Consider the following 15,437-nt stretch of genomic DNA (forward strand, 5'->3'; position numbering starts at 1 on the left):
GAATTGATGAAGAACTTTGGAATTGTATCGATGGAACAGTTCAAGCTCCTGCAAATGTTCAACAAATTGGTTCATCCACTGGATCTCCTGATGTTGAAGATCAACGAAAACGTCTGAAGGATAACGAAAAGAGATGCATGAGGGAACTAAGAGGTGCTCTTCCTCCTGTGGTTTATAATTACATTCGTAGTTGTAAAACAGCAAAAGACATCTGGAATACTCTAAAAGAGAAGTATCAAGGTAGCGAAAAGACGAAGATCAATTCTGTGAAGCAATGTCTGATTGAACTGAAGGAATTCAGACAGAAGGATGCAGAAACTCTCGAAAGTTACTATGATCGTCTGAATGAGCTTGTGTTTCGCTGCAACAGGTACGGTATCACTAGATCTATCATGGAATTCATTTTAACTTTCATAATGGGACTTCGCAAGGAGTGGCGAAGTGTGAGCATGATGATTAAGAATCAACAAAGTTTTGATTCAAACAAATTGAATGATCTCTACAATCAACTGAAAACACATGAATCTGAGGTCTCAGAAATGTATGAAGAATCAAAACTCGTTATTGGTGGTCCTTTGGCTCTAGTTTCAAAGGTATCTGAAAATGATGAAAAAGATGGATCAGATGATGAAGGATTTTTGATGAATTTTGATGATGAAGCTGTGACATTCTATTCAAACAATAAAGTTAAAAAGTTTTTCAAAAAGCCTTTTAATCCAAAAGGGAAGATGAATGATGCGAAGAATGTTACCACAAGGACTGGAGGGGATGAGAGGAAGAAGATGGAGAAAATAGAGGAAAAACCGAAAAATGCGAATGAAGAGAAAAAGTTGAAAGGTGATTCAGGAATCTATTGTCATTATTGCAATGGTGCGAACCACTTCGCAGCTGACTGCATGTTGCGAAAGAGAGAAGAGAAGAAAGAAAAAGTCAAAGATGAGGCATACTATTCTGAGAAGATTGAAGAGTTACGTGCAAAGACCAAAGGAGTGTCATTGGTTGCGAAAGGAGAAACTACTGAAGAAGAGAGTGGAACTTATCAGATCTGGTCTTCAGGATCTGATGATGAAGAAATGAGGCATCCCATACATGGAGCAATGTTCGCAAGCTTTGAGGAATGCGAAGGGAACACTTCAGGGAAATGCTTTGTGTCAAAATCCACTGACAAATCACCCATGACAACCAAGGTACGTACAATTCTTGAATCTTTTAATATTCCTTTATCTACTTATGATAATGAAATTGTTTCATTTGATGTTACTGTGGCTTATTTTGATTCTGTTATTGTGTCTGCTAGTAATGAAGCTAAGAAATTAAACGTGCAACTTAGTGAGACACGAAGAAAGTTAGAACTAAAGAAGATCAGAGTTGAAAAATTAGAATTGCAAGTCAAAAATATAGACTGTGATAGGAATAATCTTACTAATGATGTTAGGTTATTGCTGGCACAGAGAAACATCTATTGTAATTCTGCAAAACGATTGTATGCAAAATTAACAACTTTACATCACTCTTCTGATATTAGCAAAGAACAACATAGAAAAATTTTACCTTTTCTTGAGTATGAACGTGAAAAAGTTGATGTTGTTTCTTATGATTGCGAAAGCACAATTGCTCAATTTGACAAAATACCAGATGATAGATATGCATATGGTATTGTCAAAATTGATGAATTTCTGAATGCTGATGAATTGGTTAACATTGTTAATGAAAGTTTGACAAAGAGTGAACAAGTGAAAATCATAAAGAAAACTGAAAATTCAAAGCTTGTCTCACAATTGAATTATGCTGATATTGATGAAAATTTTGATAATGTGAGTGAAATCAGTAAGATAGAAGAGGAAGAAGAGGTTGATTGTTCTCAATTGTCAATCATTAATATCACATCTAAGATCAAAGGTAAAGAAATAATAGTTGATTCAATAGTAGAGGATGAAATTAATAAACCTTCAACTTCGCAACATTGTATGTTTGATAATGTGGAAGTTGAAAGCTGGAAATCTGATGACACAGATGTAAATAAAGAAGAAACGAAAGTTTCAACTGAAACACCTCAAAGGATTGTTGTTGATCAAGTGTTTGAAGATACAAAAGAATTTGATAAAATTTTAAATGATAAAGGCGCACATTATTTGGAAACCAACACTGTGGTATATCCAAATTTTGTATGTACTGATAACAAAATTTTCCCAAATCAAATTCTTGTCACTACTGGAAATGCTGAGAAAGTTCATCCTGATTTTAATAAAATGATTGAAAAAGATAATCAAAAGTCCACAACTGAAGGTTTTTTCGCAAATCAAAGCACAGAAGAAAACAATTTAACCAAAAATCCTTATGTGTTTCAAAAACAAAAATCAACACAAAAATGGGTGGTTAAAGGTGAAAACTCAAACAAAGTTTTTGAAAAAGATGAAAAATCAAAGGTTGAAGTGAAACTAAATTCTCATGAATTCAAATTGATGGTTGGAAAATTTTCAACAGAAAATAATGTTTCAAAAAGAAAAGCAAGAAAATCAATATTCTGGCAAGTTGTGTCTAATGAAAAATCAAAAGATGAAAAAGAGAAAATTTCAAAAACATCATCAAGTTTTCATAAACAAATCAACTTTGTTGACAAGGTTCCATATGTTCGCAAATATGACAACAAACGAAAATTTGAGAATTCGCAAAAATTTGCAAATAATCAAAAGTTCCACAATGTTGACAAATTCACGAATACTTCATCAAGTTTGAAGAACTCGACTCAAATCAAAAAGAAATTTTCACCAAAACAACCAAATTTTCCAAATCCTTCAATATTAAAACCAAACAAAGTTTCATATACAAAAGGAAAATCTGATGTTAGAACGTTCAATCATTGGTTTGAAGGAAAAGGACAGAAATATCAAAATGGAAAATTTTCAGAAGAACAAATCAAAAGTGCATTTGAGAAGTATACAAATAATTCTTCAACTGAGAGTACATCATCTAATAATTCGCAAGTTCCAGTTCAAAAATGGAAACCAGTTATAAAAAATGCGAATGTTGTGAAGGATAAGATTACAATTAATGGAAATCCAAAGTTATTGAATGATTATCTTTCAAAATCTAGAACTGATGATGTTGATATTATTGATTCAGTTACAAACAAAGTGAAAACATGGTTCTTAAATTCCAAAAATTTGTTTCATTCTACTAATGATGGACCCAAAAAGTCTTGGGTTCCTAAATTTTTTCAATAAATGCAGGTGATATGTGACGAGCAATATGACATGAAATGGTACATTGATAGTGGTTGCTCTCGTCACATGACTGGAAGGAAAGAAAATTTGCGAGATTACAGAAGCTTGGAAAATGCTGGAGTTGTCAAATTTGGAAATAATCACAAGTGTCAAGTGAAAGGATATGGGAAAGTCACAAATGGAAACTTCATAGTCAACAGAGTGGCATATGTTGAAGGACTTCAACATAATTTGATAAGTGTATCACAACTTGTTGTGGGTACTGGAAATCAAGTTGTATTCAATGAAGAAGGTAGTATCATTTCAAATGTCAAGACGAATGAAATACTCCTCAAATCCAAAAGATATGGTGATATGTTTACACTGGACATCAAACCGATTGTGGGAAAACCAGCAGTGTGTTTACTATCAAAAGCATCAAACGATCTTAGTTGGCTTTGGCATAGAAGATTGTCACATTTGAACTTTCGAAATATAAATAAACTTGTAACTGAAGATTTAGTTCGAGGATTGCCAGTACTGAAATTTGATAATGATACTTTGTGTGCAGCTTGCGAACAAGGAAAACAACATCGAAAGGGTCATCTGATTGTGATAGATTCAAAAATAGTAGAGCCATTAGAACTTCTTCACATTGATCTATGTGGACCATCAACTGTTGCAACAATAAACAAAAAGCGGTATATTTTAGTTTTTGTAGATGATTTCTCTAGATTCACGTGGGTGTTTTTTCTCAGGTTGAAATCTGAAGTTGCTCAGACGATGATTGATTTTATCAAAAAGATTGAAGTTAGTCTGAAGAAGAATGTGCGAAAAATTAAAAGTGATAATGGTTCTGAGTTTAAAAATCAAACTCTTGACAGTTTTCTCACAAGCAAAGGCATTTCGCATAATTTCTCATCACCATATACACCACAACAAAATGGTGTAGTTGAAAGAAGAAATCGATCTCTATGCAAAGCTGCCAGAACAATGTTGACATATGCGAATCTACCTCAATATCTTTGGGCAGAAGCTGTGTCCACAACATGTTTTACTCAAAATCGATCATTCATTCATCGAAGATTTAATGTTACTCCATATGAAATAATCAATAATCGGAAACCTAATGTAAAATTCTTTCATGTTTTTGGTTGTAGGTGCTTTATCATGAATCTAAAAGATAATTTGTCCAAGTTTCAAGCTAAAGCTGATGAAGGCATCTTTTTAGGATATTCACAGAATTCAGTTGCATACAGAGTGCTAAACAAACGAACAAGACAAATTGAAGAAACGTTCAATTTAACATTTGATGATTACTATCTTAAACAAATTGATAGTAAATTTGAGAATAAATCAATACTTGTAGATTCACATAATCCAATTGGTAATTCTGAAATCAATGATTTTGATTATGACTTGATTTTTGGGATTTCTGACAGGGCCATTGATGCAGAAAGTAATGCTCCTGATAATCAAACATCAGAATCTTCAGAACATACTGATGAATCAACGATAACTTGTGAAAGCGCATCAAATATTCACAAGGAACAAGAACATTCAGTTGAGGGGGAGCCTTCGCAAAATCAACTAGAACATCAAGTTGAGGGGGAGCATTTACAAAATCGACAAGAATATCAAGATATAGATCATGTTGAGGGGGAGCATGATGAAAAAGAGACAATTAATCTTGATAATCATGACGAATTTCATGAAGTTAATGATCATTTTTCTGTTGCAGGATCTGAAAATGAAGATATGTTTGAAGATGCACCATTAGAATTTGATCCAAATTTTCCACCACTCGAGAAATGGACAAGAAATCATCCAAAAGAACAGGTAATTGGAAATCTACAAGAAGGTGTGTTGACTAGAGCTCAACTTCGTGCGAAAAATGAGGTACTGAATGCAAACCAAGAACTTTGCATGTTTAATGTTTTTATTTCGAAAATAGAGCCAAAAACTGTCAAGAATGCTATGGAACACTCAGATTGGGTTGTTGCTATGCAATCTGAATTGACAGAATTTGAACGAAACAAGGTTTGGAAAATGTTTCTAAACCCTCTGATGTTTCAATTGTTGGATTAAAATGGATTTTCAAAAACAAAATCGACAAAGATGGCAATATTATTCGAAATAAAGCAAGATTAGTGGTAAAAGGTTATTCGCAACAAGAAGACATTGACTATGAAGAAACATTTGCACCTGTTGCAAGACTTGAAGCAGTTCGCATATTTTTAGCCTATGCAGCTCACAAAGACTTTGATGTTTATCAAATGGATGTTAAATGTGCATTCTTAAATGGAAAGCTCGAAGAAACAGTGTATGTTGAACAACCACCAGGGTTTGTAAACAATGAGTATCCTGATCATGTGTATGTCCTTGACAAAGCTGTATATGGATTAAAACAAGCACCAAGGGCCTGGTACGCAACTCTTACAAATTTCTTGAAACAATCTAAATTTAAACAAGGATCAGTTGACCCCACATTATTTCGCAAGAAAGTTGGGTGTCATCTAATGCTTGTTCAGATTTATGTTGATGATATTATATTTGGTTCAACTGATCCAGCATTGTCAATTGAATTTGAAAATTTAATGAAAAGTCAGTTTGAAATGAGCATGATGGGAAAAATTAATAATTTTCTTGGTTTAAATATAAGGCAGAACAGAGAAGGAATCTTAATCAATCAAGAAAAATATACGAAGAACTTGCTTGAAAAGTTTGGAATGCTCAATAACACAAAGCTCAGAGTACCTATGGCAGTAGGAACAAGACTAACTCCTTCGTTAGATGCTCCTGCTGTTGATCTAACACTGTATCGTAGCATGATAGGGTCTTTATTGTACTTAACTGCAAGTAGACCTGATATTATGTTTTCGGTTTGTTGTTGTGCTAGATTTCAAGCTAATCCAAGAGAGCCTCATTTGATTGCAGTGAAAAATATTTTTCGATATCTCAAGGGAACTGTTTCTTTAGGACTATGGTATCCTGCGAAAACAGGATTCTTCATTCAAGCTTTTTCAGACTCAGATCTAGGAGGATGTACTTTGGACAGAAAAAGTACAACTGGTGGATGTCAACTTTTGGATGGAAAGTTAGTGAGTTGGCAATCAAAGAAACAAACTTGTGTGGCTATATCAACCGCTGAGGCAGAATACATATCTGCAGCTGCTTGTACTTCGCAAATTATCTGGATTCAGAGTCAACTTCGTGATTATGCAATAAACATGAAAAAGATTCCTTTGTATTGTGATTCGCAAAGTGCAATTCGCATTTGTCACAATCCAGTACAACATTCAAAGACAAAACACATTGCTCTTAGATATCATTTTATTAAAGATCATGTGGAAGATGGGAATATTGAAATTCATTTTGTCAAAACAACTGAACAACTTGCTGATATTTTTACAAAACCTCTTGATAAAAAATCCTTTGTTCGAATTTTAGCAGGTTTGGGGATGATTAATGCGAATTCAATTTTGTCAACACAAGAGTAAAAGCTTTGTTCAGCAGCTCAGAGTCGAAATCATTCAGAGGTTACTGTTCATTCAGAACGCTTCGCATGACTTCGCAACCACAGTTTTTCGCATCTGGTTCCAAAATACTATGGTAAGGTTTACGCTTAATGTTTTAGTTATGAAAACTCGAAAATCCAAAAAGATTTTATCTTTTGAAAATTTAAAAATCCAAAAAGATTTTTTTTTGAAAAGTTAAAAATACAAAAAGATTTTTTTTGTTCTTTAAATTTGAAAAAAAAAATGTTTATTTGTTTTGTTCTTACGTTTATTGAAAAATTTCAACATCACAAAAATTTTTTTTTGTTCTTTAAACTGTGTGTTGAGAATTTGATACAGGGATACAATGCGAAAAGGTCATACATTTATGTTTCTATGGGAAGATATTAATTTTTTTTTAACTAGTTAGGATGTCCCTAGAAGCATGCTGCTGTATGTAGACCTCAAGCCTCGAATGATTCTATGTGTGGAAAATGAAAGCCTTGATGAAATTATCACATGAACATTTCTACCCAACAAGGCTTGTATTCGCATAAATCAACAAGAGCTACCTTACTCTTCTCAAATGAGTTAAGAGTTTTCTCTTTTGTCCACATAATAACAGAGGTACAATTCGATTCTCAAACAATCTTTTTACACCAAAATGTTCTTCAAATTCAAATTTTTTTTGAAAAAGATTTGTCCTTGAGGTCTTTGGTAAAACCAATCAAAACCTAGACAAATCAAAACTCTATGTTTAAGATCTAACATCATGAGACCGTGATGGAAGTGAAACCCAAAAATCATACACCTTTAAGGAATTGACGGGGAACTTTGTTCCAGATTTTTACGAAACCTTTGTTTCAGTATCAAAAATTTCGAAACTTCAAATCATATTCAATTCGCATGCGTGGTCTTGATCAAATATTTACAACCAAGAATATTTGTTACCCAACAAGATCCAAAACAAATTTTTTCTTGAATATGATTTCAGTGTAAGTTTCATTCGCAAATTCTTGTCATGATAAATAATTTCACAAGCCAACTTGTCACTGACTACACTGGTCAAACATGTAATTTCATTTACAATTTCTCACCTTATGTTAAGGCTGATATGTAATGAAATTTTAAACCAACCCAAAATGACTTTTAAAAGAAGCCCTCCGAAACTTCTTTACAAGTATTCGATTGTATTTCACGGGAAACTACACAAGTTGTTGATTATCTCTCTTGATAATTAACGAAGCAACCTTTGCCTGGGTTTTTACTGCATTCATGTCAAATTAAATTTTTGACATCACTACATTCCAAAAATTTCTTGATTCTTATCTTATTTCATTGGCACAATGCACACACGAAATCCTTGAGGTTCTGAGTAAAACCAACTCAGACTGATGATTTCGCAAGACTGGCATATGACTTCGCTTTAAATCCCAAAAGTGAAAGAGCCTTGCTTCCATGCGAAGGGTTTTACCGGTTCGCATTCTATAACGGTTACTTGACAGGCTGTCTACTAAAAATGGTTGGTATTCTATCCAGTTTTTGAGGAGATGTGACAGTTACTTTTTACTGCATAATGATCTTTTACAGCGATGATCCGAGATTCAAGGTGCCACATCGGATTACATTAAATGCATCCCGCTTTAATTTCAAATCAAAGTTTGAGTAACCTATAAAAGGGGCATGAAGAACATTGTGTACGGTTATGCAAACAAGAATTCTCACAAACCTTCAAAGCTTTCCTCTTGATCTTATACTTCAAATTTCTTTCAAACCCTACAATGGCAGTCACAAACTCAAACACTGATGAGGTTCTTTCTCAATCCCTCATGAAGATTCAAAGCACAAACTATCAGGTTGATCCCCATGTATCCGCTTACCCAGAAGAATTGAAGATGCTCATTGTGGCTTTGAAACGATCACCGTTGTCAACTGCCATGTTCCGATCATTCCCAGTTCCGATGATCTGGTTATCCCGTGCTGCATCCACGGCTTCTTACAATCACACGGCGGATGTGATTACTTTCAACCTCGTCAACAACAAGAGGGTGAAACTGTCCAAGAACTTGTTCGTGGAGTTCTTGGAGATTCCCAACAACCCACCTTTTGTGAAACCGGTCAATTCCCAGATTATCCACATGTTTAATGAGATGGGCCATCAACCGGAGTTGGAGAAGATCAGTGATTTCCGGAAGTCGGGATTACCCTGTATTTGGAATTTTCTATTTGGAATTTTCCTCAGGTGTCTTACAGGAAGATCTGTTGGTCTAGACAGAGGAAGAGTCGAAGTGTATGCCATGGTAATGGGTATATACTATGACATCAATGTTGACTATGCGACTCAACTATGGAAGGAATTCGTAAAAAGTCTTGAAAACACGAATTTGGAGAAGGGGATATCCTGTGCTAGGTACTGGAGTCTGATCTTGGAGAAAGTCTATGAAAAAGAAGCAATTCCGGTTGAAGTAGATGTCGAAGTGGCTGAGTTTTCACTTTACCAATTTCCAAAAGTGGTAGAAGATGATGAAGCCATATTCACCAGGATAGCTCGCATTCCGGATGCGATGCTTCGCAAAGTGTCTCCTACTCACAAAGTGTTGGTGAGGTATTTGCGAAACATAGACACGGCTGATCAGTCGGGTGTCTTACCTGATGTTGCTTCTCCATCAAAGAAGAAGAAGGGGAGTAAGAAACCTGCGAAGGGTTCACCTTCACCAACTGTTCAAAAAGAAGAGGTGAAGAAAGATGTTTTACCCTCCAAATCTGGAGTGTTAAAACAAATTCGCAAGGCAGAGGTGAGTAGTAAGGGAGTTACTATTTGCAGCATTCCTGCACCCGTTTCTCCTGGGCAGAAAAGACAAAGGGCGGAAGATGTTGCGAAGAATATGCAACGAACACTGGGAAAGAAGAGGAAGATGGTGATTCGTAATGAATCATCAGACGACGAAGTTGTCCCTGAAACTCCACCTATTTCTCTATCTAACACAACCATGGTAACTGTTTCTCTACCTATTTCTTAACCTTCGCAAATTTCACCAATTATTTCTCAAACCCAACTACTCGAAATAGATCTTACCAAATCAATTACTGAGGAGGTACCTATTTTGGATACGGTTGTCAACGTATCTGATACAGGGGCACCTATCCCGAGTGTTGTAACTAATCTACCCATCACCACCACTTCATCCATATTCGACCATGCCCTTCAGAACCCATTCACCACCCTTTTCCCATCCCAATCACCTGAAAATCCTATACCTTCGCAACAAATGCCAGATCCAGAAGTCGAAGGAGGTGCTTTTGGTGGTGTCCTTGATGACATTTCTTTTGATTCTGATGAAGAAGAAATTCCTGATCATATGCTGATGACAGGAAAACAGTTCAAAATTCTTAATCAAAAATTGAAGGCCATTATTCAATCACAAGCAGATTCAGGGAGAATGTCTTCGATTTCAGCAATGGAGGTGGATATAATGATAAAAGGGGCTGAGAAACGCATTTTGGAGAAAGTTGATCAGTCTGACAAAAATAACGAACTCCGAGTGCAAGCTCAAGAGAACAATTTCACAACTACCCTTAAAGATCTTAAAGCTGCAAACAAAGAAAGACATCTTCTCTTTATCCAAGATGTAAAGAAAGTTCGTGAAGACGTCAACTTCAAAATTCAAGAGTTGAAGTCTGACATTGCGAAGGATCTGCAAGCAGTAAATACACGACAGGAAGATCTTCACAAGCAGGTTGTGGAAATCTCGTCTCAACTACACAAACTCAACAACATTCCTGTTGCTGATGATCAAAAGTCTGCTACCATGGAGAAGTTTGATATACTGATCAAATTGGTCACGGAGCTCAAATCCGCAGTTTCGCAGTCTTCTACTTCGCAAATCCTTACTCCAGAATTCTTGTCTCTAAAGATTAACACTTTAGAACAAGCCATTCAGAAGGCTCTAGCTCCGATATCGAACTTTAGTTCTTTACTTCCGAAGGGTGCTCCACTTGTTTTCACAGGGGTGCAAGGGGGAGAGAGAAGTAAAGAAGTTGATGCGAAATCACTGGGGAAAGTCATTTCGACTCAACTGGTTGCAACTCTTCCAATCCCTACCAAACCGATTTCTTCAACAACAATAACCACAAAAACAATTTCTAAGGGAATTGTTATTGGAGGAAACGAAGGAGGTTCGAGTTCTCAACCTCAGAAAGATGTATCAGGGAAGGGAAAGGGCATCCTTTATGAAAAATCGAAAGAGGAGATAAAAGCTGATGCCGAAGCTGAACTAGAAAGGATGAGACAGGTCCAAAGCATAATGCGACAACGTGCAAGTGATCCTCCCTCAATAAACAAAGGCGATCCTGCGAAGCTTTACTCTTATGAAACGATAGAGTCTAAAGTAGTAGCAAGGGAGATGTACGAGTTCGAGAAGAAGCCGAAACGAAGTTACGATATTGCGAACTCAGATCACTGTCAGCTGGACTTCCCTATCAATGAAATGATGTTCATCACAGCACAGTACAAGATCAGTGAGAAATTTGATAATCCGGATGACTACACTCACATGAAAATCAGATTTCATGCTGTTCTTGCGAAGAATCCTGACGAAGTCTGGTCCTTGATGAAGATCAAGAAGGTGCTCACGATAAAGAAAGATGTTCTGTTCGAAGACATGCTTCAGAACTTTCGATATTATGTCATCAGGGCAGACAACAAACAATATGACTTCACTATTGCTGACTTCCCACTGATGAACTGCAATGATCTTATTCAAGTAGCTTTGATTCTGAAGCACATGGAAGAGAACAAACTAAAAGGCTCAGAGACTGATGTTTTCAAAGTCGGGTTCGCACATGTGAAGACTTACATCGATAACTACTTCGATTGTCTTGCACTGACTGATGAGGAGTTGGCAAATGTGCTTGGAAGAGAAGTGAAGGTTCCATGGGACGATACTTTGACACAATCAGCATTGTCGAAGTATGTAGTGGGTGAGATTTTCCTTAAACCATTTGGCATGGTGTTTTCGGGAAGAGACACTAAGGGCAAACCGAAGAAGTTCTTGTTCAAAGCTTCAGAAATCGAAAGATACAATTCTTCGCAATATACGCACTTCATTGTACGTATGAATAATTGCAAGAAAAACAACGAAGGTGACAAGAAGGACTTGAAGAAGGTGATCTCCTGGTATGGAGAAGCGCGAAGAACGATTCACTCTACAATTCAAATGCTTTTAGGTTGAATTGTATCGACTGTTTACAAAGGGGGAGAATGTAGGTGTTAAGTTGTAAAAGTCGAATAGTGTCTTGTAATGATTCGCATTTTGTATGTATTTTACTAAGTCAATGTTAAATGCGAAGTGTAGCATGCGAAGTTTCAATGTATTAGACTTAGTATACTTTTTTTAAGTTCCCTATAAATAGGGACTTAGGCTTGAAGTAGACATATAGATAAAAACACAAAAACTCTCTTCAGCTTATTCTGTAATCAGTCTTAATAAAACGAGATCTGATTAATATTTACTTCGTGTGTTCATTATCATTCATTATTCAAATCTATTGTTTCACATTTTAATTCTCGATAACAATTCACTACACGGAGAAGAAGTCAGGGGGAGCTCTTCTGCGAAGAGCCTGGCAGTGTTGTACGTGAGGGAGGTGGTATTGCGGCACGGAGTACCGATCTCGATTGTCTCAGATCGAGATGTACGTTTCACTTCCAGATTCTAGAAGAAATTCCATGAGGAGTTGGGCACAAGGTTGCATTTTAATACCGCTTACCACCCACAGGCTGACGGGCAGAGAGAGCGGACGATTCAGACGCTCAAGGACATGCTTCGGGCATGTGTATTGGACTTCGGAGGGAGTTGGGACACATACTTACCCTTGGCTGAGTTTTCCTATAACAACAACCATCATTCGAGCATTGGTATGCCACCCTTTGAGCTGTTGTATGGGAGGAGGTGTCGGACTCCCATTTGCTGGGGAGAGTTAAAGCAGTGTGTGATGGGTAGTACGGAGATGGTGCTTCAGAAGACCGAGCAGATTCAGTAGGTCAGGCAGAGGTTGCTGACGGCCCAGAGCCGTCAGAAGAGTTATGCGGATAGACGACTGTCAGACCTCGTATGGTGTTAAAAAAGATATGGAATTTGGAGCTGAGGCTTATATATGGGATGTTTGAGGACACTTCTGAGCGAGCATGGTTATGCTTTTGTGTCTAAGGACAGAGTGTTGGGGATTCTTTGCTTGGAGGGTTTCTGATAGCAGTCTAGTAGATGTGCCCCGGTGGAGTGTGAACCCTTTTATTCGTGGGGCGTGATTCATATGTTTTAGCATGATTAGCTTGGAGGAGAGATAGTCGGTTGTTGGACGTGGTCTTATGGGGATCAGAGAGCCAGTGAGGAAACTGGGTTGATATTCAAGGAGCAAAAATCATGGTGATCGCTCAAGTAGACGGTATGACGGCGGATCAGGCCACTAGAGTTTCCGGTTATTGGGAAGGGGTATTTTTAGCGGCGAGAGAGTTGGTTTAAACTCTAGTTTTGGAGGTTCTATGAGGTTTCGGATGTCCATAGAGAAAGATATCAGTGTGGTATGAAGATCATTTTGGTAGTGCCTTTCGGGTTAATGATTAAATCTATGTGTGGTTAAGGAATGATTTTGAGGGCGAAATCTAATTCAAGTGGGGGAGAACTGTAACATCCGTATTTTCAGGGTTATTACTATGTAGTTTAATCTTTTGATTAAAGGAGAGACTCGACGAGTTGAGGATCCAACTCGCTGAGTCGAGTTGGGTTTTTCATGCGGATTTAATGAGTGGACTCGACGAGTCAGAGGAGGGACTCGCCGAGTAGGTGCTGGGCAGAGAAACCCTAATTTCTCGGGTTTGGGACCTATTTAAAGGTCCTTATGGCCTTCATTTGCGGCCACTACACCCTGAGAAACCATAGAGAGCAGAGAGGAAGCTTGTGGTGCAAGAGGAGGGCTAATTCATCATCCTTTGGGGTGTCTTAGCAAAGGGAAGGAAGGATTTCGAGTTGGGCTGTCTTGTGGGACTCAAATCTTCCATCATTTCGTTCAGAGCTGTTGTGAGAGGTAAGGATTCATGTCCATCTTCGTTTGATTACATGAATCTAGGGTTTCTTCTTGCTTTATTTAGCTTGAATCTAGAGTATAAGAGGCCCCATGGTGAAATGATTCTTAGATCTGGACCTTAAGAGGTCCAGAGAGTCCCTTCCATTATGCTTTATGCCTTTTCCTTGGAGTTATGAGCTAGGGTTGTCATGATATGAAGGATTTCACCAAAATAAGCATTGAGAGCCTTGCATGTGTACCAAGATTCGACCTTTTCATGGTTATTGTTCATAGGGAAGTCAGATCTATGGATTAGAGGAACGGATCTGACCTCAGAAGGCCAGATGAGTGTTGTCATGGGAGCAACTCACCGAGTTCATGAGAGGACTCGACGAGTCGAGTCGGGGATGTCCCGCGATTCATACCAGGCGTAACTCGTCGAGTAAGGGGTTGGCTCGATGTGTCAAGCGAGGCTAGAAGGAAGATTCCGTGGTCACGTGTGGACTCGCCGAGTCGCCCATATGCACTCGACGAGTTACGGGCGAGTCTTCTCACTATGCTTTACCTAGAGTGGTAACAGAGTTATGTAATAGAGTTATTGTATGCTATCTATGCGATGTGTGGCACTGCATTATTTCTATGTGATTTATGTTGTGTGTATATCAGAGTTAGGACCGGAAGGTCCACCGGGCTAGGACCAGAGGGTCCACAGAGTTAGGTTTAGAGTTATGTGCTAATGTATTTGTATGCTATTTATTTTATGAGATTTATTGTGATATGTGATATGCATGATTCAGAGTTATCAGATTTAGGACCTTTGGGTCCATAGAGTTAGGGCCAGAGGGTTCATAGAGAGTTGGGATTGGAGGGTCCCACTGAGACACACTGACCAGAGGGTCAACAGAGTTATAGCCTTGAGTGGCTAATATGTGTTAGAGTGGTATTTTGGGGAACTCACTAAGCTTTGTGCTTACAGAGTTTTGTGTTATATGTTTTAGGTTTTCTCAGGATCACGGGACGGCACCGGCTCGATTGTACACACCAGAGGAAGCGTTGTTTTGGAGGATCTTGGTTTATTAACTTATTGAACAAAAGAGTCATGATTTGTAATTTAAATAAAAATGAGATTTTTATGAAAAGTGTTAAAGAGATAAGCGAATTTAATTGAAAATTTTGTTTTAAAAATTTCATTTTAAAAATTTCATTGTTACAATTTTAAAATTTGGTTTTCCCTTGCTTTCTTTAATATGTAATCCGCACCTATTGTGGGGTTAAGTGAATTAAGACTTGTGATAATCCGAGAAATTATGCTAATTAGAGATTGCAAAAACACATAACTTTGCTTTGTTCATGTTATTTGAGACAATAATTTGACAGAGTATAAGTTTTTATAATAGATCAACCTCTTCTGGAACAACGGAGATGTTTATAGAAGCAATAGGTAGTTAAAATTAGTTATTTTTTACATGAAGTTTTGTCTATTTGGAACATACACATATTTTTTTTGGCGGGAAAATAAGAATTATATATGTTTGCTACATATTGATCTTGTTTCGGGCTAGGCCGGTGCCATGTACCCCACAAGGGCACCCCCTGACCGTGTTGGGCTCTATCTTTTACACCATAGTAGAGACGTTGCCCTTAGAACCCCGTCAGGGATAATACCTCTTTAAAC

The sequence above is a fragment of the Lactuca serriola genome, chromosome 5 (assembly GCF_051521515.1).
Source record: "Lactuca serriola cultivar US96UC23 chromosome 5, Lser_US96UC23_V15, whole genome shotgun sequence".
Lineage (NCBI taxonomy): Eukaryota > Viridiplantae > Streptophyta > Magnoliopsida > Asterales > Asteraceae > Lactuca > Lactuca serriola.